Below are 27,336 nucleotides of genomic sequence, written 5' to 3'. Positions count from 1 at the left end.
CTCCAATACCTTGCCAAGGCTCCCTGGAACGCAGCACTGAACTTTCCCATCTGGATTCTCTAGATATACTGCCACCCTGAAGTAAGAGATACTGTAGAGGCACTTTCTAGCAACCAAGTGAACTCATGCTGCTTCCCAAAGCCTCTGGGAAATAAGGACCCATTGAGACCTAAAATGCCCTCCTACCTAAGAACTATAGCTTTTGAGACATACCCCATGCAAAACACCCAAATGACACTGGCTTAGAAAAGTACAGAACCTAGATTATATTTACAACTCTTTCTTCTCCCCAAGAGCCAAGTCTCAAAGAAGACACATATGCAAAGTGTTAGCACAGAGCAAAGGTTCTCAGGAAAGAGACCCTATAACCATCATCATGACTCATCATGCTCTCCTGGCTGCCAATTCCTCACCTCTTGTAAGGAGCCTGCTTTTCAAAGATTCATGAATTACTGGAGCTAAAAGACCCTTAACCCAGTCCAAGGTGTCCCAGGCAGGAAATGAACTTCTGGGTGGGGCAGGAGGCAAGACCGGCCCCACAGCCTGGAGTGCTTTGAGTTCTGAAGGCTGAGTGAGGCCCCTCTGCCCAGTATCTCCCCAGAAAAATCTCTCTGAAAACCTGAGGCCTGGCAGGGAGCCAGGACAGGAGGCCTCTCCAAGAAGATTCTGGCTCTAAGCCAAGGTGCATCCCAGAAGCTCCAGTTCACACTGAACAGCAGAAGCTGAGGGAGGAGGGGCAGCCAGGAACCCTCCAGCCAAAGGAAACCTGCTGGCTGAAAGGGGGTTTGTCATGAACCTGGATGCACTTCCCTAGGGTTCCTGCACATCTGGGTGCCTGTAAAATTGCTGTTGGGTTTGTGGAGGAGCCATCTTATCACCTATTACTGCACCCATTCAAACCCCATTGGGGCATAGCTAAGCCTTCATTCAAAGGCTTTTCTGGGGGTTACTCACTGGCTCTTTTACCCCTACCCTAAATGCTGAAAAACACACTGTTGCCTGCAGATTCAGGCCATAACTTCTGCCTCCAAGGACTAGGGGGTAATCCCTATTTAGAAAGCTGTCAAAAGCCTACCAACCAAGAAAAGCCCAGTACCAGATGAATTCTCAGCCAAGTTCCACAAGACTTTCAAAGAAGAATTAATACCAATACTCCTCAAAGTATTCTATGAAATAGAAAAGGAGGGAATCCTTCCAAACTCATTCTATGAGGCTAATATCACCCTGATACCAAAACCAGACAAAGACACATCAAGGAAAGAAAACTTCAGACCAACATCCCTGATGAACATAGACACAAAAATTCTCAATAAAATTCTGACAAATAGCATACAAAAACATATTTGAAAGATAGTGCACCATGATCAAGTGGGACTCATCCCAGGGATGCAGGCTGGTTCAACATATGGAAATCAATAAATGTAATTCATCATATTAATAGACTTAAAAACAAGAATCATATGATCATCTCAAAAGATGCAGAAAAAACATTTGACAAAATACAGCATCCCTTTATGTTCAAAACAATAGAAAAACTAGGGATAGTAGGAACATACCTCAACATTGTAAAAGCTATATATGCTAAACCAAGGCCAGCATCATCCTAATTGGAGAAAAGGTGAAAGCATTCCCGCTAAAAACTGGAACAAGGGTGTCCTCTTTCACCACTTCTATTCAACATCATCCTTGAAACTCTAGCCAGAGCAATTAGACAAAAGAAAAAAATTCAAGGAATACAAATAGGTAAAGAAGAACTCAAACTATCACTATTTGCTAATGACATGATTCTATATCTAGAAGATCCAAAAAATTCCACCAGAAAACTTCTAGAACTAATAAATGAATTTGGTAAAGTAGCAGAATATAAAATCAGCATCCATAAATCAAATGCATTCCTATACATCAGCAATGAATCCACTGAAAGAGAAATTAGGAAAACTACTCCATTCACAATAGCCTCAAAAAAACAATCACCTGGGAATAAAAAGAGGTAAAAGACCTCTACAATGAAAACTACAGAACACTAAAGAAAGAAATTGAAGAAAACCTCAGAAGATGGAAAGATCTCCCATGCTCCTGGATAGGCAGAACTAATTTTGTCAAAATGGCCATACTAACAAAAGCATTATACAGACTTAATGCAATTCTTATTAAAGTCCCAATGACTTGGGCTGGGGACATAGCTCAGTTGGTAGAGTGCTTGCCTTGCATGCACAAGGCCCTGGGTTCAATCCCTAGCACCACACACACACACACACACACACACACACACACACACAAAATCCCAATGACATTCTTCATAGAAATAGAAAAAAGCAATCAAGAAATTTATTTGGAAAAATAAAAGACCCAGAATAGCTAAAGCAATCCTTAGCAAGACAAGTGAAACAGGTGGCATCACAATACCAGACCTTAAACTATACTACAGAGCTATAGTAACAAAAACAGCATGGTACTGACACCAAAATAGACTTGTAGACTAATGGTACAGAATAGAAGACACAGAGACAAACCCACATAAATAATGTTATCTCATACTAGACAAGGGTGCCAAAAACATTCACTGGAGAAAAGATAGCCTATTCAACAAATGGTGCTGGCAAAACTGGAAATCCATATGTAGCAAAATGAAATTAAACCTCTATCTCTCACCCTGCACAAAAATCAACTCAAAGTAGATCAAAGACTTAGGCACTAGAACAGAGACCCTGCACCTAATAGAAGAAAAAATAGGCCCAAATCTTCACCATGTCGGCCTAAAATCTGATTTCCTTAACATGACTCCTAAAGTGCAAGAAATAAAATCAAGAATCAATAAATGGGATGGAGGGGCTGGGGTTGTGGCTCAACAGTAGAGTACTCGCCTAGCACGTGCGAGGCCCTGAGTTCCATCCTCAGCACCATATAAGAATAAATAAATAAAGGTATTGTGTCCAACTACAACTAAAAAATAAATACTTAAAAAAATAAAATAAATGGAATGGATTCAAATTAAAAAGTTTCTTCTCAGCAAAGGAAACAATAACATGAGGAGAGAGCCTACAGATTGGGAGAAAATATTTACCACATGTACCTCCGATAAAGCATTAATCTCTAGGATATATAAAGAACTCAAAAAACTTAACACCAAATAAACAAATAACCCAATCAATAAATGGGCTAAGATACTGAACAGATAAATCAAAGAAGAAATACAATACAATTGATCAACAAATATATAAAAAGTGTTCAATATCTCTAGCAATTAAAAAAATGCTCTCACTCCTGTCAGAATGGCAATCATCAATAATATAGGTAACAATAAATGTTGTTATGTGTGGTGAAAAGGGTACACTCATATATTGCTAGTGGGACTGCAAATTGGTGCAACCACTATGGAAAGCAGTATGGAGATTCCTCAGAAAACTGGGAATGGAACCACCATTTGACCCACCTATCCCACTCCTTGGTTTATACCCAAAGGACTTAAAATCAGAATACTATAGTGATGCAGCCACATCAATGCTTATAGCAGCTCAGTTCACAATAGCTAGACTATGGAACCAATCTCAATAGATGAATGGATAAATAAAATATGGCATATATATATATATATATATATATATATATATATATATACTCAATGGAATATTACTCAGCTTTAAAGAAAGTGAAATTATGGCATTTGCCAGTAAATGGTTGGAGAATATCATGCTAAGTGAAATAAGCCAATCCCACAAAACCAAAGGCTGAATGTTTTCTTTAATATGCAGATGCTAATTCACAATAAGGTGGGGGGGGCACTAGGGAAGAACAGCATTACCTTAGATTAGGTAGAGGGAAGTGATGGGAGGGGAGGGAAGGGAAGGGGAAGTGGGGATAGGAAAGATAGTAGAATGAAACAGACATTATTACTGTATATGTATATATGTAACTACATGACCAATGAGTCAGCAACCTGTACACTCCAAAAAACAAGAAATTATATTCCATCTATGTATGATATATTAAAGTGCATAAATACAAAATAAATGAATAAAAATAAATGTGTGTTGCTTTAAAAAAAAAAAAAAAAGGCTGTTCTAGGCACTCCAAAAGGCCCCTGGGGCCTAAGGCTTTTTACCTGCCACCACCCTGGCTTTTCCATGGCCCTTTATGCACAGACCTCTCTGTGGACAGAGGTATATGACTTTAAATGTTCTAGAACCTTCATTAAATGGTAAGAGAGGGCTGAGATATAGGTTAGTGGTAGAACACCTGCCCAACATATGTGAGGCCCTGAGTGTGATCCCCAGCATACGAAGGGGGTGGGGAAATGAAAATGAAGAAGAAATATGTAAGCCCCCAACCCATAATGGAAATTAAATACAGGGGTGCAGTATCACTGAACCACATCCATAGACCTTGCTAAGAGACAAAGTCTTGGTAAGTTGCCCAGGCTAATCTCAAACTTGTGATCCCGCCTCAGCTTCCCTATAGCTAGAATTATAACCATGCCTCACTGCACCCAGCTGAAATGGGTAATTTTAATAATATATCTTACTTAACCCAATATTATCATTTCAGTAAGTTGCATGACTACATTTCATGAGATCAACAGCACATATGTGATGGACATCAAATAGACAGCACTGATCTCTCTCCAGCAACCTCTCCCATTTTCAGATGAGGCCTTGGCCCAAGCATCTATGGAATTGGGACCAGGATAGAAAGGGAAGCCCTAGACTCCGTCCCTGCCACTGGGTCCATCAGCCTTTCCTTTCAGCCTCTAAATGCACAGCCATTGCCTATGACACATAATTTTATGATCAATCAAATTCAGGGATACCGCAACATAAACTTAAGTGAAATAACCCAAAAGCCGGGTACAGTGGTGCCACCTGTAATCCCAGAGGCTTGGGAGACTGAGGCAGGAGGATCACAAATTCAAAGCCAGTCTCAGCAACTCAGCAAGGCCCTATCTAAATAAAACATAGAAAAAGGCTGAGGATAAAAAAAAAACAACAACAGAAAGAAGGAGTAGAAATGGATATACTTGACATTGCAAGGCTGAGGGACAAAGACATCAGAAAGGAACAGGAGGGAGGCGCTCTGGGAGAACTCTGCATTGAACCCAAGTCTTATTGAGGACCTCTGTTTGTGTCATCTCTGCTCAGGGCCACCTGGCTTCCATGGCCTGTAAATACCCACGTTCCAGCACTGGGGTCTGGTGGAACTATCCACAAAAGCTCCTCTCTGCTTTAGAAGGCAAGAACAAGTCGTGCATTTACCCAGTGTCTCTAGTCTTCTTACTCTGAGTCGCCATGCCAACACACAGTCATAATTACCGAGGAACACGTCAATAGTGGCAGCATTGACAAAGACACTATATCAGGGCCTGTGAGCTAAGCAAGGTCAGGCTCCTTGCAGCCCCCCAGCTTCCTGCCCACTTCCTTTATTCCACTCTGATCCATCTCTTTCCGTTCATTCTTTCTCTCCCACCCAGATGGTCTCTGATTATATTTTCTCTTCAGAAAAAAGGACTACAGCTCAGCATATAAAACACTTTTATAGCAATCAGGAGACAGGTTCTCCTTTGAGTCCTGATTTTAACTTGTGGGAAAAGTCATTTTAACATCCAGGCCTCAGTTTTTTTCTGTGAATGGGGAGAATTATATAGACATTGCCTATTCAGCAAGTGGAGGCATGCATTTAATAAATCTTCTAAATTCAGGGGCTGCTAAGTATCATCTAGTCATTTCTGAGAGTATATGATCAACACCAGAGGTACCAGAAGCTCAAGGAAACAAAAGAAGGTCCTGATCAGAGGGGAACTTCCCAGAAACAGTAGGGTTCCTATCACACCCCAGGAAGGGTGAAAATCTTAGAAAAGCAGCCAGGAGGGGCTGAATGGTAGATTCTATCAGATTATGAAAAGATGAGTGAGATGGATGAAAACTATCAAGCTGACAAGGATCCTGAGGCCCCCAGTGAGAAACAGGACATGCACCCATTTAAAATGAGAGATCTGAAAAAGAAGGCAGACAGCCATCACTGGAGCCCTGCACAAGAGCGCCCCAATTTCAGAACACCCAGTGCACCAACATCTGAACTTACAAAGGAGATAAATTGGAGGCTGATGATTAGCATCACAAAAATGATTATTCCCTTTGTAAAAGGCTTCACTGCAGGACTGCTTTAAATAGTGCATTTAAACCATGATCTGATTTGCTAAATTCGATTTATACACATCTACTGACTAAGCTGGCGTGCGGCTGTATTTACATGTCTTCCCTTGGCACAGAGGAGGGGAGAAGCCAGCCATTATTTGGGGCCTTTAATCCTTGTAGACAGTAACTAATCTGGGGAGCTGAACCCTGTTTTTCTCCCACAGTTGGAGCTTTGGCTGCAAACTGGACTCTGTTCTCCACCACTCCACTTTTCCCATGCAGACCCTGTTCAAAGAGGACTCAGAATTTGGCCAGGATCTGTTGGAGCTTTTATAGAAACAGGGGTGCCCCTCCCCACTCCCAGAAGTGAATCTCTTTCTTGTGCTGGTATCCAAAGAATTTAGTCTGTCACAGAGCCATTAAATCTATTTAGTACCTACAATAATCAAGGTGTTCAAATGCTACCTTTTTGGAGCCATGGAAATTTACTAATATGAGCCACATTCTGTTTTGTATTTAAGCCCTGGGAATCCAACTTGGATAGGTACAGAAATGAGGCTGGCTCTCTACCCAAGGGGGACAAAAGAATGGATCTGTCAGCTCTCATGGCAACTGTACCAATGCAATGGGGAAATCATCTTTGGTTCACCTAAAGGATTTGTAGGTTTCACTGAAAAGCTGGTCCCCTGAGACAAATGATCCTTTTCTGTGAGGTCCAATAACATGATAGAGCAGTCAGGAGTCAGAATCATAGTCCAAAGGGGAACTACACTACTGGCTCACACCATTTGCCAAAGAGAGAGAGACAGACAAACATCTAGGAAATTGATAGACTCAGGAATCCAAAATTCAAAAAACAAAGACCCCCCCCCCCCCCGCCGAAAACTGAAGTAAGGCCTTTAGCTCTACCTTCACCCTCATCTCAGGAAGACAGGTTTAGCTTCAATCATTTATCAAATATTTACAAATACCCACAATGAGAATCCCAGACCAGCGTTAGGAACTGGGGGGGGGGGGGGAGATCAAGACAGCTTCCAGGTCGTCTAAGGAATTTATAGTAGAGATGAGAGTGATCACCTTCACTGTGCCATGGTTAAATGATCTCCCTGTTGAGAAGCCCACTAAAGCATGGTCAGGAGAGAATGGGGACTGGACTGGGAGTCAGGATCTCTGGTCCTAGTTCTTGCTCTAGCTAATTCATGACCTTGGGGAAAGTCATTCAACCTCTCTGGGTCTGGTTCCCCATCTGTGACACGTACAGGTGACCTACATAATTGTGGAGCTTTTAATTTTATGTAAATATTATGCAGGAAAGATGTTCACCTCTGTAAATTCCTGATGAACTTCCTTTTCTGAGCAAGACTATAAACCATCATGTTTTCTTTGTCTTGGCTGCCAGGAAGCTCAGAACAAACACAATTTCAATCACTAAATTTACTTTAGGTCAGGACTTCAAGCTACAAGGTTGTGGGATGGTAAGAGGAGAGCCCTCATGTGTGAGGTATGGTTGAGTGGACTTGGATTCAGGAGAGGCTTGATGCTTGTTTGAAAGATGACATCACAGGGTGATAAATCCCTGCATTTTTGTGTATGCATGCATGTGCAGAGGCTGAGGTTAAAGCCTCTGGAGGACATAACTCAATAAAGACAAACTAATCTTGAAGTTTCTTGGTCAGTCTGCACAGATTGCACATGTGTGGGACCTGCTGTAGGGCATCCATGGGTCAAGTGGGGTGGCTCAAAAGCCAGTCATTGTGGGCTGGGGTTGTAGCTCCGTGGTAGAGCGCTTGCATAGCATGTATGGGGCACTGGGTTTGATCCTCAGCACGACATAAAAATAAATAAAAAATTGTGCCCATCTACAATTAAAATATCTTTTTTAAAAAAGACAGTTATTGTACTTAAATTATTCTCCCAGGTGGAATGCAGGCACAGGAGCAGAAGAACCAAATTGACCCTGGGCTGAGGTTTGGAGGTTGCCAGTTCAAAGACGCTGCACCACGGCAGCAGCCCCACCACCTTCATCCGCTTTTCACCCACAGCCCACTCAGGACAGTGAAAATGGGGCCTCCAGGCAGGTCCCCAGCACCAGCTACACCCTCACAAACATTCTGCTCTCCTTGTCTCCATCATCACCAGAAGCGCGGAGGGCAGCCACAGCCGGCTTGCCACTTCCGAACTTTTAGTTTCAAGAAAATGCGGACATTCCTTACATATATAATTCATCGGAAATAATGCCCGAAGCGCTCGCAGCTTCAGACTCTATCCAAAACACAGCCCTCTTTCGTAGCGAGCCCCTCTGGCATGGTGCGCCGCTCGGGACCTTTGGCTGCTGGGAAGGCTGTTCCCAGGCGGTGCACTGTGGCGGGGTAAGGTAGCCTGGTGTCCTAGCCTCCTGCCCAAGCAGCCCTGACAAGCACCGCTGTCGCGAGGATGCAAACGCGGGACAGGGAAGCGGCGACGGAGAGTCCGGGAGGGAGGTGGGAGAGAGGACAGCGAGCGCTCGTTCTCGAGGCCTCCGGGTTAATTAATACCGGGAGGCTCTGCCCGGCTAACAGCGACAAGGGCCCTGCCTGGCCAGGCGCTCTCGACCCGTGCCGCCTCCGAGGGCCGCGGCTGGGCAGCGCGAGGAGGGCTCTGCGGGCCCGGCAGAGCCGCGACCCACCTCGTGCCCACGCAGCCATCTTGCGGCCGCTACTAGCTCTCAAAATGGCCTCCCGGGCCCGCCGCGCGCCCGGCGAACTGCAGCGCACCGCGAGGGACGCAGCCGAGGGCCAGTGAGCCCCGGCCGCTTGTTTTGCGGTCCGTAGCGGGCAGGGCGCTGCGGCCTACCTGGACCCACACAGCTGTGGGTGCTTCTGCTTCCAAAGGCCGCAGCCCCAAGGAGTTCTCTCGGGTGATCGAGGTGTGAATGCTTAGAACGGATTCTTTACTTAGGCTCTGGCCACAGCGGGTGCGGCTTCCGAGTTGGTGCCTGACACCCTCTTTTCTGCGGCCCCGAGAGTGCGAAAGGCGTAGGTCCTGGCCCCTAGTCACTCAGAGGCCAGCCGACCCCGGGGCAGCCGGGCGTAGGCAGCCGCACTGTTCCCAGCCGAGGCTCTGGCGACTGAGAAGCCGGAGAAGTCGGAGAAGCCGCCTCGGAGGCCAGAAACATCAGAATGCACTTGGTGCCTACTGTGTGCTGTGCGCCGTGCTCAAAAGCCAGCAGGTGTGTTATTAAAAGCCTTTTCACAGGTTGCCTTGGGGGAAGACCTTGGATCTTCTGGGCCTAGGGAGGAGGAGAGTCGATCCAGGTGAAAACACAGTCGCTCTGCCAACAGGATCCTGGGATCTCCCAACGTCCCAACTCGCAGGCCGGCTGTTGGAGACACCGCAAGGCAGAACGGCGGTGCAGGCAGCCAGCTGCTCCTCCCACACCCTGGTTCCGGCCACTCACCTCTCCTCGCCCGCGCGCCCTCCTAGGAGCGGGTGCTGACGGCGAGTTCGTGCCGGCTAAGAGTGAGCCGAGCGCAGGCGGGAACCGCGCGGGGGCAGGAGGCACCTGCAGGCGAGTAACTGTAAAACAGAGCAGAGACATCAGGCGCCTCCCACGCCCACCCAGAAGCGCGCCTGGGTCCATTTGTAGGTGCCCTCGTGGTCTGGTGGCGTTGGCTTGACGGTGGGGACACACGTGTCCTCCAGGTCACGAGCACCCAGGGAGACTTCCGCGTGCTCTCCGCGCCTCAACTATATCCGCCCAGGACAGGGGAGGGAAACCAGGGTGAGTACCAGACGCAGGTTCCGTCTGCGCTCAGAGTGTGCACGTGTGCCGCTTTGACCCGCCCGCGGACAGAAGGGACCCTCTGCTCGCTCGGAGATGGAGCTTCGGAAATGGAGGAATGTAAGCTAGGACACCTACATGCTCCAGGGACACAGAGCATCGCTGAGAGCCTGCCCGCGACCATACCAGAATAACCCTTGCTTCTCCCATCGCCCCCACTTGAGAGTCCTGAGACAAGGAACAGCCAGATCAGGGACCCCAGGCCTTTTTCCGGAAGGACACTGTTAATAATTCCATAACTCCTGTGCAGAACTAACGTGGGCCTCCTGGCGGCCATCCCAGCCCCAGCACTCTAAGTCAGTCAGTCCAGATCTTGGTCCCTTCAAATCTCTAAAGACACTTATAGGTTCCCTGGCCAGTCAGACAAGCTCAGAACTTTATACCTGTCCCTACCCACCTCCACTGGGTGCTTGCTTCTCGAGGTCCTGATTCTTTTGATTATGGCACCCAGCAGAAATGTCCAGCGCTGGGAGAGGTAAGCAGCTGTAGCCTCTGTGACATCTTTGGGCATTTATTGGGGCTTTCACTCTGCCTCCCTGCAGTGGGTGAAGTTTTGAATTTCAGGTCCTGACACTATGTGCACCCCTTGCCATCTGAGCTATCATTTGATCAATGCCCACTGCATGCTGGGGATTTTATTTGTATATTTTACTTAAATCTCACTTGATTCTTGGAGATACCAATCCCTCTTTCAGCAAGAGAAGCAAATGTGACTTTTAAAGGACACACTGAGTTGTAAAGGATGATCATGTGAAACAGCCCTGCCTTATAGGTGCGGGCATTCCTCCCCCACCCCCAACTGCTGCCCTTCTGGGTTGTAGAATGTGAATTTAGCTTATTAATTAGTTCCTGGGTGATACTGCATCTTCCACCCTAGTGCCTCAAATCAGGAATTGTCACTCCCAGTGGCAGAAAAGAATCACACCAGCAAGCCAGTCCTCCTTCCCTCCCCATGATCAGGGAATTTCTACAATCCTCTTGAGTTCCATTCCTCTTCAGCATAGATCCAGAACCTTAGGAACCCAGAGAAGCCCCACCCTGGCCAACAATCCACTCCTGATTTTTAAAATCCCAGTCTATACAATCAAAGAAACGGGTGACCTGTATTATTATTATTAGGATTATCCAAGCAGGAGAGAATGAGATGAGATGCATGGGCAGGAAGGGCTTGATATTTTTATACACAACCCCAAGGGAGACCTGAGGGGATTCAAAAGCTAAAAAGAGCATTCAAGGAAATGCCCCTCTCTCTATTTCCCTGCACATCCAGGCAAGAAGCTGTAGCTCTCCCAGGCTCCATTCTGAAAGGTGCTTTTTCTATAAATGACGTTAATGTGACGTTAATATTTCTTTTTTTCCAATGACATCTCTATAAGAGATAGCCTCCATATAAAATGATTATGTCCATTGGACCTGAGGTGAAATTAATAAAAAGCAAAAGTAAAAATATATCTATAGGCTTTTCAGAAGAGGGCTAGGTTCACAACCCCCACTAGCAGCCTAAGACAGCAAAGATGGAAGCTGTAGGGTGAGATGGGATGGGAGACATCAGGAAGGGGAGTGACAGTGGGGACAAAGGTCTGCAGAAACCACATTCTCCAGAAAGCAGAGGGGAGAGAGGTCTTTTACAAAATAATTCCAGGTTGGTTTAAGATCAGCCTACCCAGGAGGGTGGCCATCCTGTCCAAACTTCCTTCCAACTTGCAATCCAACTCTACCCCATCCAGAGAGAAAGCCCAAGAAATGCCACCTATACATTTCTGCAAAACACACAGTACCAAGGTTTGACCAGAGTCAGAAGAGAGCAGTTCTGTTCACAGCACCCACTAACTCATGGGGGGAACAAAAAGTAGGTTGCAGGCTGGGGAAGGGGAGTGAAGCTGACCAGTGAGGGGCTCCAGTGCCTGCACAGATGGAAGAAGAAAGGAAGTTCTAATTAGCACAAAGCCAGCACCTTCCATTAATAGCTCACCAGCAGCTCCTGGATGCCGCTGAAGGCAGCAAAGTTGGAATGTGTGAGGCTCACCTGTCCCCAGCTCATTAGCAGACTTGGGTGAGAACAGGGTTCTCCGGCAGGAAGCCCAGCCCAACCGGCTCCCCCCCCCCAAAACCTAATTACAGGTTGGACTTCTGGGCCCATCTTGGGGAGAGTGTTTAACCCAAGTCCAGTGCTCCTGGACACGGGGCTCAGCTAATCGTCCAAGGTCTGGTTCCCTCCAGACTTGACATAAAAATTGTTTTAAAAGTGCTGGCATACATTCCATTTTTTGAACCTCTAGGTAAGTAAAACTAAACTCCAATAAGAGACATAAGAAGGGGAGCAGACAGAGGTTGACTGGGAAGAAGCAGGAGAGAAGTTTCTGGAGAGAAGGAAATGCTATCTTAGATGTTGGTAACATGGATGTAAATCCATTTGTCAGAACCCATAGAATTGTACACCTGTAGTCTATTTCTAGATGAAACTGTACCTCTAAGAATACCGTACGTATGTACTGAGTATGACTATGGGTTTGTATATCACACATATCTATATACAAAGGTGTCGGCCCCAACTGATCTCTCCATAGCCTGTGATCTCATTGATGTGAAGGCTCACACCCTTTTCAAGGGTCACAGTGGAGAAGGGGGCCAGAGCAGATGGGGAAATAGAGCTGTGCACATCTCACAACACACTGCCTTGGCTAGCTGAGTGGGGAGGAGGAACGTCTGAATTGAATCAATTAGCTGAAGAAAACTTCAGAAAAGAAGTAAGGCCCTTCATAAAAACAAAGCCCACTCCTTAATCCCCAAAGGCAATCCTCTCCCCCATTCCCATGGCCATTCCTCAGTAAACAAAGAAATCCCTCCTTCCACATCCACACCTCAATATTCATTATGAACTGACGTTTGAGGCTGCATTCCAGCCTCCCAGAGTGCCCTAATGACTGGAAACCCAAAGGCAAATGAGTGAGGGCTCTCTCTCTCCCTCCCTCTCTCTTACTCCCCCCCCTTCTCTCTTCACATCTTCCTTTGCCCTTTACAGCAGTCTGTTCTTTCCTTCTCTCTTCTTTCTTTCAAATTAGTGAATAAAGCAAACCCAATAGCAAGCAATTCAAAGCAAAGACATCACTAACTCTACTTTGTTCATTTATTTTGACAAGTGCAGTTTAATTTTAATTATTTATGATAATACTTCATAGTAGAGGAGTAAATGTGCCGGGGTATATTTGGTAACATTAATGAAGTCTGCCTAATAGGAACCTTCACTCCAGCACCCCGCCTGGAGAGCGGATGCTGGAGAAGTGGGGTGAGACCACTGGTCTGTGGTAGAATTTGCAATTTTTTGTGGGGGGCAGGGGGGGAACTTAATGGGTCTGAGAATTAGCGAAGGGAAAATTAACCCGATTCTAGGGAAGAAGGAATACAAAAGCCCATGATAGTAAGTCCATGATTGTGTGTTGATGTGGATTGTGTATTTAAACACCAAAAGAGCAGGCTTGGTGATAAGGAGGCCAGGCATGCACACATGCCACGTGCATATTTACATAGGAGTCCTGAATGTGCAAATCAGCAAAGGCCCAAAGAAATTAGGCTCTGGGCAATTAAAAATTGAAATAAAAATAGAAAATTGGATACAAAAAGTTGTGTATCTCTTCCAAGTACCTTTTTCCTACTTATACGATTCAAGTGGGCAAAAAGGGAAAAAATCTGGAAGATAATAAAAAAAGGTAGGCAGTTTCTATAGCTGGTGGTTACACTGGAATTATTCCCTCAACACAATGGACCATGAAACACAAGGTCTCAGTCGATGTGACGTCAATTTAAGTGGGGCTGGGGCTAGGGATACAGCTCAGTGGTAGAGAACTTGCCTAAAATGTGATAGGTCCTGGATTGGATCCCCAGCACTTCAAAAATAAATAAGGTTTATTTTTATAGCTTTCCCCACTTTATTAATATAAGTCCATAATTCTGTACATAGACTATATACATACACACAAGAATTGGTATATTATTTACATTACTGCATAATCGTTTGGTTCAAATGATCTCTTGTACCTCAATATTTGTGCCATAAAGCATTTACATTAAAACAATCTAGAATAATAGATTTAAATCCTAATACAATCAATGCTTGAGTTTTGAGGCTGTAAAGAAATGTTTGACCATTTATTAAAAACAAAAATACCAAGTATCACATCCATGTCTGCTCATGCTTGGGGCAATTTAAGGACATTTCAAAAGACAAAAGCGAGTTTTCTTTTGTTTGTTTTTTCTTTTCCTCCTTGCCCCATACTGGGTACTGGGGCTAGAACCCAGGAGTATTTTACCACTGAGCTGCATCCCCAGCCCTTTTATTTTTTATTTTGAGATAGGGTCTCCCTAAGTTGCTGAGGTTGTCCTCAAACTTGTGATCCTCATGCCTCAGCCTTCCGAGTAGATGGGATTACAGGCCAGAGGTGAGTTTTCCTGGGACCAACTGCACTACCTAACTCAGGATGGATTTGAGGAACTATAAATATTAACTTTGCCCTTTCCGTTTTTTTTTTTTTCTTTTTCTGGATGAAAAAGAGCCTCTTCCACAATTAAGGTGCTCCAAAGGCTAAGAGGAGAGGGCTCTTTTCTTGGCATAGGCACATGTGTGAGGTTAGTAACAAATGTCCAGAATTTGCCAACCCGTAAGGTGCCTCATAACTCTCTACTCTCCAAGTAGAAAGGTGTCTTGGCCAGTAGAGCAGCATCATCAGCCCAAAGCACCTGGTTCCCAGCTTTCTCACCGGCCCCAAGCTCTTCCAAACCTTTTCCTTAAAGCCGTGGCCTGGCTCTGGCGTGGGAAAGGCGGTTTGGAGCTTTTCACAAATTCAGTATCCCCTTGAACCAAAACCAATTAGCCTGGCCCAAGGTCCTGTCATTGAGGCCCTGGCCCTCTTTTCAAACCCCTGCAGCTCAATTGCGGTGAGGGGCTGGCCAGTGAATGCCCCGACCACTTAAAGTGGTGCTTAAGCCGGACCAGGCTGGAAGGAAGGAGCCAGCACTATAGGAGCTGCAGCAGCCCATTCTCAGAGCCACTGACCAAGGTTTTGTTCCAGCCACAGCCCCCACCCTGGCTCTATTTTTAACAACCCTCCCCTCCTCTCTGATTCCCAGCTGTCTGGAGGAGAAATGAAATGCTGGCTCTAGGAAGCTGCAAGACACCCAAACTTGGCTGTCCTGGATAGAAAAAAAAAGAAAAAAATCTCGAGATTTTGAGTCCTGCCCCCACAGATCTTCTCCTCCCTATCCAGAAAGAAGGATCTCTCACAATGATAGAGCACCCACTGTATACTTAATGCTTTCCATGGATGAGCCTCTACAGCAACCCATCTTCTGCATAAGACTCAAAGGAAGTGACTTACCCAAAATCACAAGACTTAAGTAAGGCATTTTGGGGTAAGATTCTGGGGACTCCTGAACAGCAGTCTTTTAGGAAAAGAGATATAGACGAAGGCGACAGATAGACCAAGATGGGTCTCCGACCAACATGAGAAAGACTAAGAAGAAAAGAACTCATCCTCAGAGAAAGAAAAACTTATGGAAAAGCCGCTCCAGAACAAACCCATCCTTTCTACGGCCCTGTCCTCACCAGTCATTTCCCCCCATTTGACCCCACTGACTGACCCTAGGCAGAATGCGTTGGAGGAAGTTGAGGTGCCAAAGACTTACTTCAATCCACCTGGCCCCACCTTCCCTTCACACCCTAGCAGGTGCAGTGTAGACTCGCCCTCTGAGATGGGTAGCACTGCCAGGGCGCCCTGGCCGTCGCCATGGTGACGCGCATCCCACCCTAGGCCAGAGCTGATTGGTCACTATATCTTGGCTGACGAGTGTGTGGGGGTGGGGTGGGGGGACGCTTAAGTCAGGATGGGATGGGGGGCAGAGACACCCCACCACACACGCGCGCGGTAGAAGCCAAGGGGGAAAGGAAGGCTATTAAAATGGCGCCGCGGCCTCCAAAGGGCTGCTGCACTGGGTGCGCATACCCGGGTTGGAGAAATCCCAGCGGTTTTCTTGACCGCGTCGCCTCCCCTGGGCCCTGGAGGGCGCATAAATGCCGCCAGGGCTATCCTGGGTTCACGATTGGGCGCCCCCCTCCCGTCCTGGACCAGGGCGCCCTGGCCTGCACACCCCAGGGGCCCGGGCCCGCCCGCCGCACGTTCGGGCCGGGCGAGCGCAGCGCAGCGGATTAGCCCAGAGCCCACAGACCCGAGGGCCCCGGCCTGCGCGTTTGGAGGTGTGAGGGCGGGGCGGGGCGGCGGCCGTGCCTCTAATCCCAGCGCTGCGTGTGGGAGCGGCCGGATCAGGGAATTAGCGCTGTAACTTCGGATTAGTAACGCTCGCTAAATGAGCGCCTAATTCCGACCCTTCATGCTTTTCAGCGTCGCGGTTGGGTCCTGGGAGGCCTCCTGGCCTGGCTCCCTCCGCATTTCGGGTCCCATTTTCCCCAGGAGGTCGGACTGCGGTGGTGGAGAACTCCCTGACCAGTCTAGATCAGGCCTCTGGTCGCCACAACCTCCTCTCCAGCGGTCCTCACTGATACCAGCTTTCCATTGGCCGCAGCAGAGGCCCATCTGGTCCTACAGCGTTGAGACTTCATGGACCAGGGAGGAGGAAGCCCTCGATGCTTCACCTACAGCGGTGGCTGCCCTGATCCTTGCCCTGCCAGTGGCCTACTGTGCGACGTTTGGCAAGCCACTGGGCCTTCTTGAAAAGCTCGGTATTTCTAGGTGTAAAATGAAGGGGTTGGATAATGAGCATCTTTGAGATCTCAACCAATTCTGGCTTCCAAGCGGTTCTCAGGATCCCCAAAGCCTTTTCGGATGGAGTAGTGCAAACCGGAGATAAAAGTGATTTCCAAATTTGGGGAGCCAGTGGCCAGAGGAAGCACCGGAATGGAGGTGAGGAAAGGTTGAGGAGGCTGGTGGCCCTCCTGGCTTCAGCAAGCCAGAGAGGTCAATGAACAAGGTGCCAATTTTGAGTATGTACCTTGGGCTTCAAGTATTCAGAGGGGATCTGAAAATTGCTCTATTAGGGGTGAATATTCATACCCCAGTCCAAAATTGGTGGTGGTGGAGGGGGGGAATGGCCCCTCTGAAGGCCTTTTTTGGTAAGTCTGCCGTGGGATCTGTTAGATTAGGATTCCTATGCTTGCCCTCCTCGCCCAGGTGTTCCTATCCTTTCCCTAAAATGGGAGGTTTGCTTCAGCTGATTTTTGTAGAAAGTGGGGAAAAAAAAACACTGAATTCTCCCAGGCTCAGATTCCTCCATTGGACCCCCAGCTGGGGTTCAGGCCTGCCCAGAAAGCAGGAAAACCTGTTATTTTAAAAACAGTCATCTGAACTGTGTAGACACAGTTGTGAGGCTGCAAAGCCACCCAAGCTTCTGAAGGACTGGAGTAGAGATAAGAGGAGGGAAAGATCCAAGCTCCAGGGTCTAGGGTTTGCCCAAGCCCCAGCCTGGGCCATGAGAGATGCAGGCCTAGAGCTCAGGACAAGCTGGTGGGAAGTGCTGCTCTGGTTTCCTTCGAAATGAGGTCACCATCAGCGCATAGGCTCCCAGGTGTGCTGGGAAGGGAGGGCCTGCCCAAGGGATGCTGCCCAGGGCCTTGTGGGTCCCCAAACACTGAAACATGCTAGTCACCCTTTGATAGCCTCTAGCCAGAAAAAGAGATTGGCCTTTCAAAATGAGGATGGGAGTACAACAGGGCTCATGAAAACCTTCTCTGTGATTATTTCTGAGGAGGAAAACTGGCCACAGAGGTAGGAAAGCAACTGACTTTCCTTGTCTTATCTTTTGTTTTGTTTTTATTTTTATTTTATTGGCAGTAGTTGGCACAAACACCCAGTTTGAAATTCTAAAAGCAATAGTGAAATGTTTCCCTCCACCATCTACCTCAGCCACACAGTTCCCATCCCAGAGTCAATGGGGTTCCCTTTCTGAACCGTTTGAATTTTCACATTTTACACAAGTAAACTTTTTTTTTTCAATAAAAAGTCGAGAAGGGGAAACTAGAAAAAGATTTCTATGATTATAAGGAGGCTGGGCAGGTTCTGGGTAGGGGCTAGGAGAAAACCAACCTTATAAATAACTGAGGGAAAGGTTCTGGGGAATGAAGTGGGCCAAGATGGAAATAAGGTAACCTTTGGCCCAGCTTTGCACTTGTGAACTGTGTGACCCTGGAGAAGTCTACTCTGACCCCCAGATCTGTTTCCCCATGTATACAAGAGAAAGGAGGTAGAAGGTCAGGTCTGAGTAGTGGCTCAAGTCCCTCCCAGCTTGTCTGTCATAGTGCTCACACACCCAGACTGCCAAGCCCTCCAGTAGACCAATCCTACTTTGTATCCTTTCTTCTCTGTAACCTGGCAAGGGTCCATAGCTGGGTCTACATGCACTAGTGGGGGAGCCCAGGTGTTTTCCCAAGCTGCAGGAGTCTAAGCTTCAGGAAGAGTCAAGGGAGGAGAGTGTCAGGGAGGAGAATGACCTGAAGGTAGATAGGACTCTCAATAGGTCCCTAATGCTGTGTGGGGCAGGGACCCCCATGATCAAGCAGGCACATCTCACTCTACGTGCCCAGCTAAGAGGGGCCAGAGCCTGAGTGGCCGGTGTACAGCATTAGGTTGCCATGGGAACGGAATTCAGATTTCCCCCAATTGCTTTTTTATTTGCTAGACATTGTAATACATCTTATGTTGCCACATCTTGGGGCAGGGAGGAGGGGCTCGGGACAGAGCCTGCCTGCACCTTAACCACTTGGGGAAGTTAGGGAGGTGCCAGCCGCAGCAGCTCTGCCAGGCTGTCATAGAGGTAGCGCGGGACCAGGCTGGGTCCCTCCGCCCACCCGCGGGCGCTTGGTTTGTATTCCGGGCAGGGCCGGTCGGTTGGGGAGGGAGGCCCCCGCCTCTCGCCTCGGCCCCTTGCCATTGAGCGCACTCCCCGCCAGTTCTGCTTCGCTTCACGCTGCACACAGACCCCCCAACTGCACACAAAGGCAGCTGCCAGAGCCGGTGAAAAGTGATCAAATTATCAAGAACTTGACCTCACTGAGGGGCGAAGCTCCAGCAACCCCCCAGCCGTATGCTAATGGTTCTCAGGGGCTGACTCGTCGAATAATTCGATAAAGGCCGCATTGTTAGCAGCAGGGCAGCCCCCTGCCCACCCCTTCACTCCCCCCACCCCACCCCCTACAGGCTGCTGTCTTCTCTCACTGCATTTGCATCCCAAAATCCCCGTCCGAAGCTCCGGGCGCGGATTGTTCCTGCCTGATTTATGGGGTGAAGGCGAAGGCTGGCGCCTTCCCCGCCAGCGACCCCTCTGCAACCCCAGACCCCTCCCTTCCCCCAGCCCGCTCCACTTTGGGGTTCCAGCTCTGGCGCTGGGGGCTGGGACTTAGGGACAGAGAAAAAGGAGTGGGGAGAAAGCTGGCAAGTTGCTCCAGGGTACGAAAAGTGTTCCTGGAGAGCCAAGGTCGGATACCTGGTCGGGGCGCCGCCGCTCCGTCGGGCTGGAGTCTGCTGGGCTGGCTCTGGGCTCCTCTTGGCTCCTCCGGCTCGTGCGGGCTGGGTCGGCCGGGCGGGCGGCCGATCACACGCAGAAGTTGTGAGAGTCATTTCTACTTTCGGTTATCTAGCTTTATGACGGCTCTGTGGCACTCATACAGCTAGATAACCAAAGAGAGAAACGGGCCTCCCATTGCCACCGCCACTGCCGCGCTGTGGGCCCCACGTGCCACCGCCGCCCGGGCGCGGGGGCCTGAGCGGGAGCAGCTCCAGGAGCCCGGAGCGCACGCGGAGAGCCAGAAGGGACGGACAGACACATAGACATACTGACTCCCCATCCAAGGCCGACAACCCCCGCCCAGATCCCTTCTTCCCTCGCGCTCGCGGCAGGTTCCTCCCCGAGTCCACATTTCGTGCGTCCGCTCGCCGGCGCCCGCGGCTGGCTCAGACGGCATCCGGGGGCGAACGGAGGGCACCCGCGAGGCGCGCTTCAGCAGCCTCGGGCGCCCTGACCGCCCCCAGCGCACTGGACTGCCAGCCCTCCTCTCGCAGGCTAATCGCCCCGCGGGGAAGTGACGTCAGTCCAGGGATCGGCCAATCACAGGCTCCCATTCAAATCCCAGCCCCCTTCCCGCGCTTGGCACCACCCTGCCTTACAATGGCCTCGGCGTTCACGGCTTCCGCGCCCCGAGGCTAAGGGAGCACCCGCTCTGCTCTCAGAAGCTTTAGGGCTGAGCTCCTGGGTGCGCACTATCTGGCCTTTCTTCCAAGCATTTCTGCCTTCTTCCAAAGCTTGAGGAAACTGGCAACCAACACAGGGCATCAAAATTAGGGAGCCAAGTGTGCTTGGATGAAGAGATTTAGGAATGCTCCTCGTGGGGCGTAGTGAAGGTCTTTCCAGGGCAACGAAGTGCGCGCTTTGGGGAGGGAGGCCCCCGCCTCTCGCCGGAGCCATTTCACCTTTAACTTATCTATTACGCTCCCCCCTGCCCAACACTTAGCAGTAGATCCAGCTCACACGATGGATACTGAGATAGAGGAGAGATTAAATGTCCTGGTGTCTTGGGGTCAGTGTCCCACCATAGCACCTGGCTCGCAAAAATCCTTGAGCCATGCTACACACGGACCTCGTCCTGGCCCTCAGTACCAAACTGCTGAGTCCCTCCAATCTCGCTATTAGTAGGTATGGCTAAGTGTGTAGTGCAGAATATGCACCACGCTTGGACAATGTCCTAGCTCCTGATTAAATTCATATTCCACGAAAAATAAAAACATAAAGCATGCCTCTGCCATCCTTCTCTGGCTCTCAGCACACATCTGGCCCACTCACTACAGGTGTAGCAACAGAGCAAAAGGAGTGTCACCTTGGATCTCCCAGAACCACCTCAGAACTGAAACTAGAAATAGAACTGGTAGCCCCATAGCAGTCTTTCAGATGTAAGTGGCCTAGGAGTGACCCTTCTTGTTCACCCCATCCACCACTCCCTTCCTCCCTGCTGCTGTGGCTATCCTCCACATTGGGCTTGCAGATTCACATCCACCTGCCAGCCATTCCCAAGAGCAAAATATTAAATGTGAAAAATGTAACACCTGTGCTCTCAAATGACCCCAGAAAATCTGAAGGCCAAGAGCTAGGGAGATAGATATTCAGCAGTGGAATAAACTGGATTCCTGGATTCCAGCAACTAATACAGGGAAGCCCAGAGACTCCTGCTGCAGCAGTATCCCCAGGAGCACAGCAGGCTTGGATTATGGTGCCCATATGAATCTATTTTAATGGGACATGGGACGCTGGACCACTCTTCAGCCAGGCAAATCCTTGCATGATGGGTTTGAAGAGGCTGAAAGTGGGTGGTTTGGAAAGGATTTCATGATTTTTCTAAACATCCCTTTTCTTCTGTATTCTCTCTTAAAAAATGACACATCTGGATTTTGTCAAGTTCCAGATTTTGTCAAACACCTCTTTCTTCATCGCTTGTTTCAGATTTGTTCTATTTTCGTCCTGACCCTAAATCCAGGGCAGGCTGCATCCTGCTCCTATCCCAGCCAACTTGTAACCAACCCAGCCTAGCATTTACATGCTTTCCTCCAAATCCCATTTCGCAGACACATCCTTTTCTCCAGAAGTCGAGCCAGGGCCAGACAGAGCTGAAGCAATAGAGAAACAGAGAGGCCAACCAAATGCCCTGCTCAGGAAGAAAACCTCCTGAATTTGGGCCTGAGATAGTTAATATCAAAGGATTTCCATAATTGGGAGATGCCCCTTGATTCCCCTCCTCCTGCAGCTCTAGGAATCCACACCCTCTTCCTTTCTAGATGTGTGTGTGTGTGTGTGTGCGCACCCGCGCGCACACGCGCGCGCCCGCGGCTCACACACGTGTGGGCGGCCTTCTGAGCCCTAGTCCTTCTAGGCCACCCTGGGGTGGGGCTGCAGAGGTGGGAAGGGGTGGTGAAGCTCAGTTCACCTGAGAGAGAGGGAAAGGAGGGGGAGTTGGAGGGAAAGAGAAAAGAGGAACGAGCCCCCTTGGAATGTGATTTAAGTAAGATGCTGCACAAAATGGCTCCTCAGCGAGGCTCACAGTAACAGCGGGCGCCGAGGCCCGGCCTGCAAGCCTAGGGCTGGTTAGGGCTCTGGGAGAAAGATTAAAAGCTCAATTTGGATTCAGTTTAGATGTGGGAGGCCACTGTCCTTAGAGCCACATCTCAGCGGCTTTTTTGGGAAACCAAGTCTCTTGATGGGGAGTGAAGGAGGCCAGCTAGCTCCCACACTCTGTTTAAGTGGAACCTGTCCTGGAATCAGTGACCCCCTCTACCTCCACCTTCCAGTACCCAGGTATCTTAGCCCTATTCTCAGGAAGGAGGCCAGAGTGAGACCAGGCCTCGAGGTCATAGGCTACAGAAAAGGCTGTTCTGGTGGTTCAGGGCAGGTGTACTTTCCATGGGCTGGCGGCTAGCAGCCAGCATCCATGCACAGCTTAACAGGGGCCTGGGAAGCCATCCAGGTGGATACTGGGCAGAAGCACATTGTGTTGGGTTGGCATTGCAAGCTGAAGACAGCAGGCAGCTGGGCAGGCCAATTCCAAGCCCAAGTGGGTAGAAGCCAACCAACATTGGCCCTGGTCTCCCTTTCAACTGCACTTCAGGATGGGTCTGGGTTCCATGTACTTCTCCCCATGCCAAGCCCCTGGCCTCGGACTATAGCCCCAGCATAATACCTAAGTCCAGGAAGAGCATGCATTGAGCCTGGGTGGCCACTAGCTAGCCAGGCCAGAGCACTGGTGCTGAGAGCCACCCACGGGGCCTCTTTCTTTTGCCCTGAACTTCCTCTGTCTGCTCAGTGACATCCCGACCTGAGTTTCAGGAGCACATGCAGCTACCAGAAAAAGCAAATAGCCAGCAAGAAAGGGAGCCTTGGTAACAAGATATCTTCACCAAAGGCCAGAGACTCCATTTTTTCATTTTTCATATTTTCCCTCCACTGAGGGACAGACAGTTCCTTGGTCTTGAGCCCCAATGTCTGTATCTACAGAAATGCCCAATCCTGCAGCAACCACATGTGTGCCCTGTAACCCTTTGACTCAGAAAACCTGTACAACACTCCTACCACACTTGGCCCATATACCTCTCTAGCAGCCAGCCTAAGGTAAGTGACTGGTACTTTGCCTGAGCATGCACATGTGTGTACAAATGCTGCTGTACCCATTGGCGAGTGCTGGCTGCTTGAACTCTGTGCTGGTTTTGGCCCAAATTCCTGGTTCGTATCCATAGTTACACAGCTCAGCACAAGGGCCCTGACAACTTACAGGAGTTCTGAAATGGAAGCATTTCAGAACACAGAAAGTTAAATGATTAAGCGAAAGGAGAAGGAGCACTTCAGATCCTCACCAACAACCCTGTACAGACACTTTGTCCAGCAACCAGACCTGACTAGATCCAGAGGCTGGGAATCTGAAGCCATGGAAATAAACAGAAGCAATCATTTGGCCTGCCATTTAGCCTGGAACTAATGCTCCTTTCCTGAGCCCTTCTGGATTTTAATAAGGAAAGAGTATCTCCAGCTACAACCCAAGTTAAGTTCAAAGTGCCCTTTCTCCCTTCCTCCCTCTCTCAGTTGCTCCTTTATCAGGTCCAAACTTTGATTCAACTGATTTTCCTATTGTTTGGAGGCTGGAAAGTCTTCTAGTTGAGAGACCCAGGGTTGAGCCAGCTCAGATGGAGCCTGGCACCCAAGGGTCCTAGGGCTTCCATACCCACCCTCATGTACAGGTGGCCAGCTGGGCTGTAGTGACCTCCTCAGCTGCTGAGGTATAGACAGCTGGGGTTGGGGCTCTGGGAATCCCTAGGCTGAAAAGGAACTTGGAAACATCTCTTCTAAAAAGGCCTGGGCATAGCAGCCACCCCTCCCCTGAGATCTCCAGCAACCACTATTTCAAAGGGAGGCTCCAGAGGCAGACCCTGCATGACACCCTCCATCTCAGTGCCCAAGTAATCTACCCACCCTGTGGCCTCTGTCCTTGTTGAAAGCCAGACCCTTTAACTCCATCCTTCTTTATTCCATGTCTAAGAATTAACCTTCTCCAGCATATGGGGGCTCAAAAGCCATCTCTCCTTCAAGACCAGCACCTGGATTTCTCCCTTGCCACAAAGGTTCGAAGTGTGCATTTCTGGATTCATGCACTCCTCCTATGATCTGACCTCAGAGCATCTCTCAGCTTCTGCTTCATCCCTGTTCTGCTTGGGTCAGCATGGACTGTGTTCCAGTCCTTTCCCAGAGAAGCCCCTCACCACAGTCTCAACCTCTCTGGCACCCTCATTCTTCCCCAGCTCAAAACGGGCTAAGCCGGAGGAGGCTGAAGAGCCGCCCACGAACAGATTCCAAAAGGCCTGTTCTGAAGCACAGAGTGGGGAGCAGAACAGAAAGGATTCCCCAACAACGTCCCATTTCAGAGGGGCAAAAACACGTCATAAATCTTGTCTAGACTGGGTGCCGGTGTTGCATTTTTCTCAAAATATATTTTTTTCAGGAAGCCACTTTCTAGGTTATTTTTTTGTGGGGAGGGAAAGAGATGAGAAGGAAGAGGGGAATCAGAGGGGAAGCGAGGGAGGACTCCTTGGGACTTCACTTCAGAAGCATTCTCTCTTCTCCCAAACCGGTCTGCAGTCCCACCACTTCCATCGTATCCCATGCCCTTCCCCTTTCTTCGCACCCAAAGTCCTCATCTCTGGGAGCTTCCCACTGTCCCAGGACCCTTGACCTTGATCTTGATGGCTTTTGAAAGATGACAGATCCCTGCCTCCTACGCATAGTCAGAGCGAACCCCTTATCCCGCCCGACAGCAAAGGGAAGCCCGGAGCTGCGAGTGACCCAAGGGGACCAGGCAGGGATGCCCCAGCCCCCTCTCCCAGTCCAGCCCAGCTCCCTGGGCTTCCCTACCTGAGGCCACCGCCCTGGCGCCCTAGCCCTCTCTACCCAGCCTTGCCGAGACACAGCGGGCAGTGGCACTTACGGACCCGGAAAGGGGCCAGGGCCCCACGAGGCGACGGCGGGGGTGGGGCGGCTGCGGCGACGGCGGCTCTGTCTCCCCTGATCAGGCGAGTCCCCAGGCTCAGGCCCAGTTCTGGTCGCCTTCCAAGCGCCCCTGCCCCGGTAGGCACATGGCAGAGAGCTGCGGGAGGCAGGCACCAAGCGCTGGCTCGGGGGCTCCTGGCCGCGCGCCGCTTCTCCGGGCTCTGAGCGGCTCCCAGCACCGCCTTCTCGGGCGGGCACGGCCCGCAGTGACGTCAGCGCGGCTCCCCCCGCCCCCCTCCCTTCACCCCGATCGGCGCCGAATGGAGCGGGCCGAGGCGGGCTGTGAGGGTGCCCAGCCCTGCGCCCCGGCCAGTCCTCCCGCCTCTCCGCTTGCCTCCTAGCCTTTCTAGGGGAGACGGAGCTGTTCAACCCTCCCCGCTGCCCACGCCGGGCACCACCGGGCTCACCCATAGCCACCAACGACCTGGGAGGTGGTGGCGAGTAGTGCGTTGGAAGCCTTGCTGGCAGATCCAGGCTCAGGGATCCCGGCTGCTTTGGGAAGAATGGAGAGCTGAGGGGATGAGGGGTGTCTATGTTCTAGGCGGAAAGGGGGCGTTTCATCTTTTCTCACGGTGTCTTTATCCATGATAGGTTGGACGGTCCTGGGGTCCCCATGTCAATTCAGAAGGGATCTTTCAAATCGCGGAAATGTGTCTTGTTCGGAGCTGGGATTGCTTTCCAGCCTGGGTCCTGCTTCTCCAAGCCCCGGGGCTGTCCTCCCACCCCCACCCCAACCAGGGCGTGCACCTGCAAACTCACTGGTCTGCGAACGCCCCGGAGCCGCTGTCCAAATGCTGAACTCGGCCTCCCCAGGGCGGGATCCAGACGTCCGGGTACCCACCGCTCTGCATTGTCTGCAAGGGCGGGCCAGGGGTTCTGGAGGATTCTGGGACGTACAGTGCAGAACCCGTGGAAACTTTGGTGCTCCAATATGATATCGGGAAGCTCCAGAAAAGGGGACAAGAGGTCAAGGGGAGGCAGAAACCGAGAGGGCAGACAGAACAGCCATCCTCCTACCCCAAACCACTTGTCTGGGGTCCTCTCTGCCACCACCACAGCAGGGAAGGTCCCTCTGGCTGAACTTGTCAGCTGCTCTCATCATCCATCAGGGGCCAGCCAGACAGTCCAAGTTCATGAGCAACGCTGTTAACCCCTTACAAACCAAGCGTCTACCAAAGGATGGAGCCGCTTGGCCGCGGAGCGCTCTCTCGGATTTCAACCACTGCCTCCCAGAAGCCACCGGTGTCAGCCAAGGATTCCTTCCTCTTCCAGGTTTCTGTCCTAACCATTTATTCTGTCATTGTATTTACTTTTGGTCTCCACAATCTCTCCAGTTCTTCCTCTTCTAAGTTAGTTTTATACTAGTATAATTGACTGCTTTTCTAAATGTCTTCTCTTTTTTCCCATTTTATGACTGTCCTCATTGTGGAAAAACTAGAAAGTTCAGACAAATGCAGAAAAAAATAATAATTTGCTTTAATTTCTATAGCTAGAGGCCTAAACTTAAAGTGGGGGGAAAGAACATTTTTATTAGAAGACTCTAGATTGGAGCTGGGGATATAGCTCAGGAGGAGAGTGCTTGTAAGTCCCTGGGTTTAATCCCCAGCTCCACAGAAACAAACAAACACACACCCCCCAGGTGACTGTTTGGTGCAGTATGCAGGGAGGGAGGGGGGAATATGTTAAATCCAGACTTTCTCAACTGATGAGGAAAGAAAAACAAATACAAGCTCTGAGAAAAGGTTAAGACAAGGAGATCTGTCCAGAGCCTGCTAGAGGGGCCAAAGAGGGACCTAGTGCTATGGAGGGCTAGACACAGGAACCCAGAGAGATACTGTATTCAGAATATCTGGTGGAGAACCAGGGCAGGGCCCAGACACACTCTCACCCTCTACCTACTGGTTCCTGTTCTAGCATTCAAAGTCCAAAAGAGGCTTCTCCTGGTCTTCCTGGTCAGACCAGCTAGGGTGCTTGACTCTGTGTGTGTGTGTGTGTGTGTGTGTGTGTGTGAGGGTGCTGCCCAAGAGCAAAGACTCTGCCTTGTTTTGGAACCCATCCTGTGGAGAACTTTCTCTGCCTCTCCCTGCAGTCTGTCTGACTAGGCCACTTTTCCCCCTCCCCCATTTCCTATTGAATTCCTGGCGTCTGGTAGCTGGCGGCAACTAGGGCGACCTACCAACTTTTCCCCTGGGCATTTTCTCACCCCCTTCACCCCCCAGTGCTTTCTTTTCTTCTTCCAGCGCTCCTTTTGAAAGGAGGCACCCAGGCTCAGAACGTGTTCTGCAGTTTAACTACTTCCAAATTCTTTGT

The 27,336-nt window shown here is 49.6% G+C and overlaps 1 long non-coding RNA gene across 5 annotated transcripts in view; it reads right to left on the bottom strand.

The window, feature by feature from the left end:
* Positions 1-25,183, bottom strand: part of LOC124088978 (uncharacterized) — a 39,547-nt gene extending 14,364 nt beyond the window's left edge. The window contains exons 1-3 of one of the 5 annotated variants that reach the window (XR_009226205.1): positions 24,969-25,183; positions 10,346-10,484; positions 9,565-9,683 (exon numbers count right to left, since the gene is read on the bottom strand). This is a non-coding gene — a long non-coding RNA (uncharacterized LOC124088978). The other 4 variants (XR_009226203.1, XR_009226206.1, XR_006850549.2 and 1 more) reach the window with 4 other exon arrangements.
* Between the last annotated feature and the right edge of the window lie 2,153 nt (positions 25,184-27,336).

The sequence above is a fragment of the Marmota monax genome, unplaced genomic scaffold, assembly GCF_021218885.2.
Source record: "Marmota monax isolate L192 unplaced genomic scaffold, Marmota_monax_Labrador192_F-V1.1 WCK01_AAM20220418_F8-fsc00005, whole genome shotgun sequence".
Taxonomy (NCBI): domain Eukaryota; kingdom Metazoa; phylum Chordata; class Mammalia; order Rodentia; family Sciuridae; genus Marmota; species Marmota monax.
This window is presented reverse-complemented; position numbering and strand designations above follow the sequence as displayed.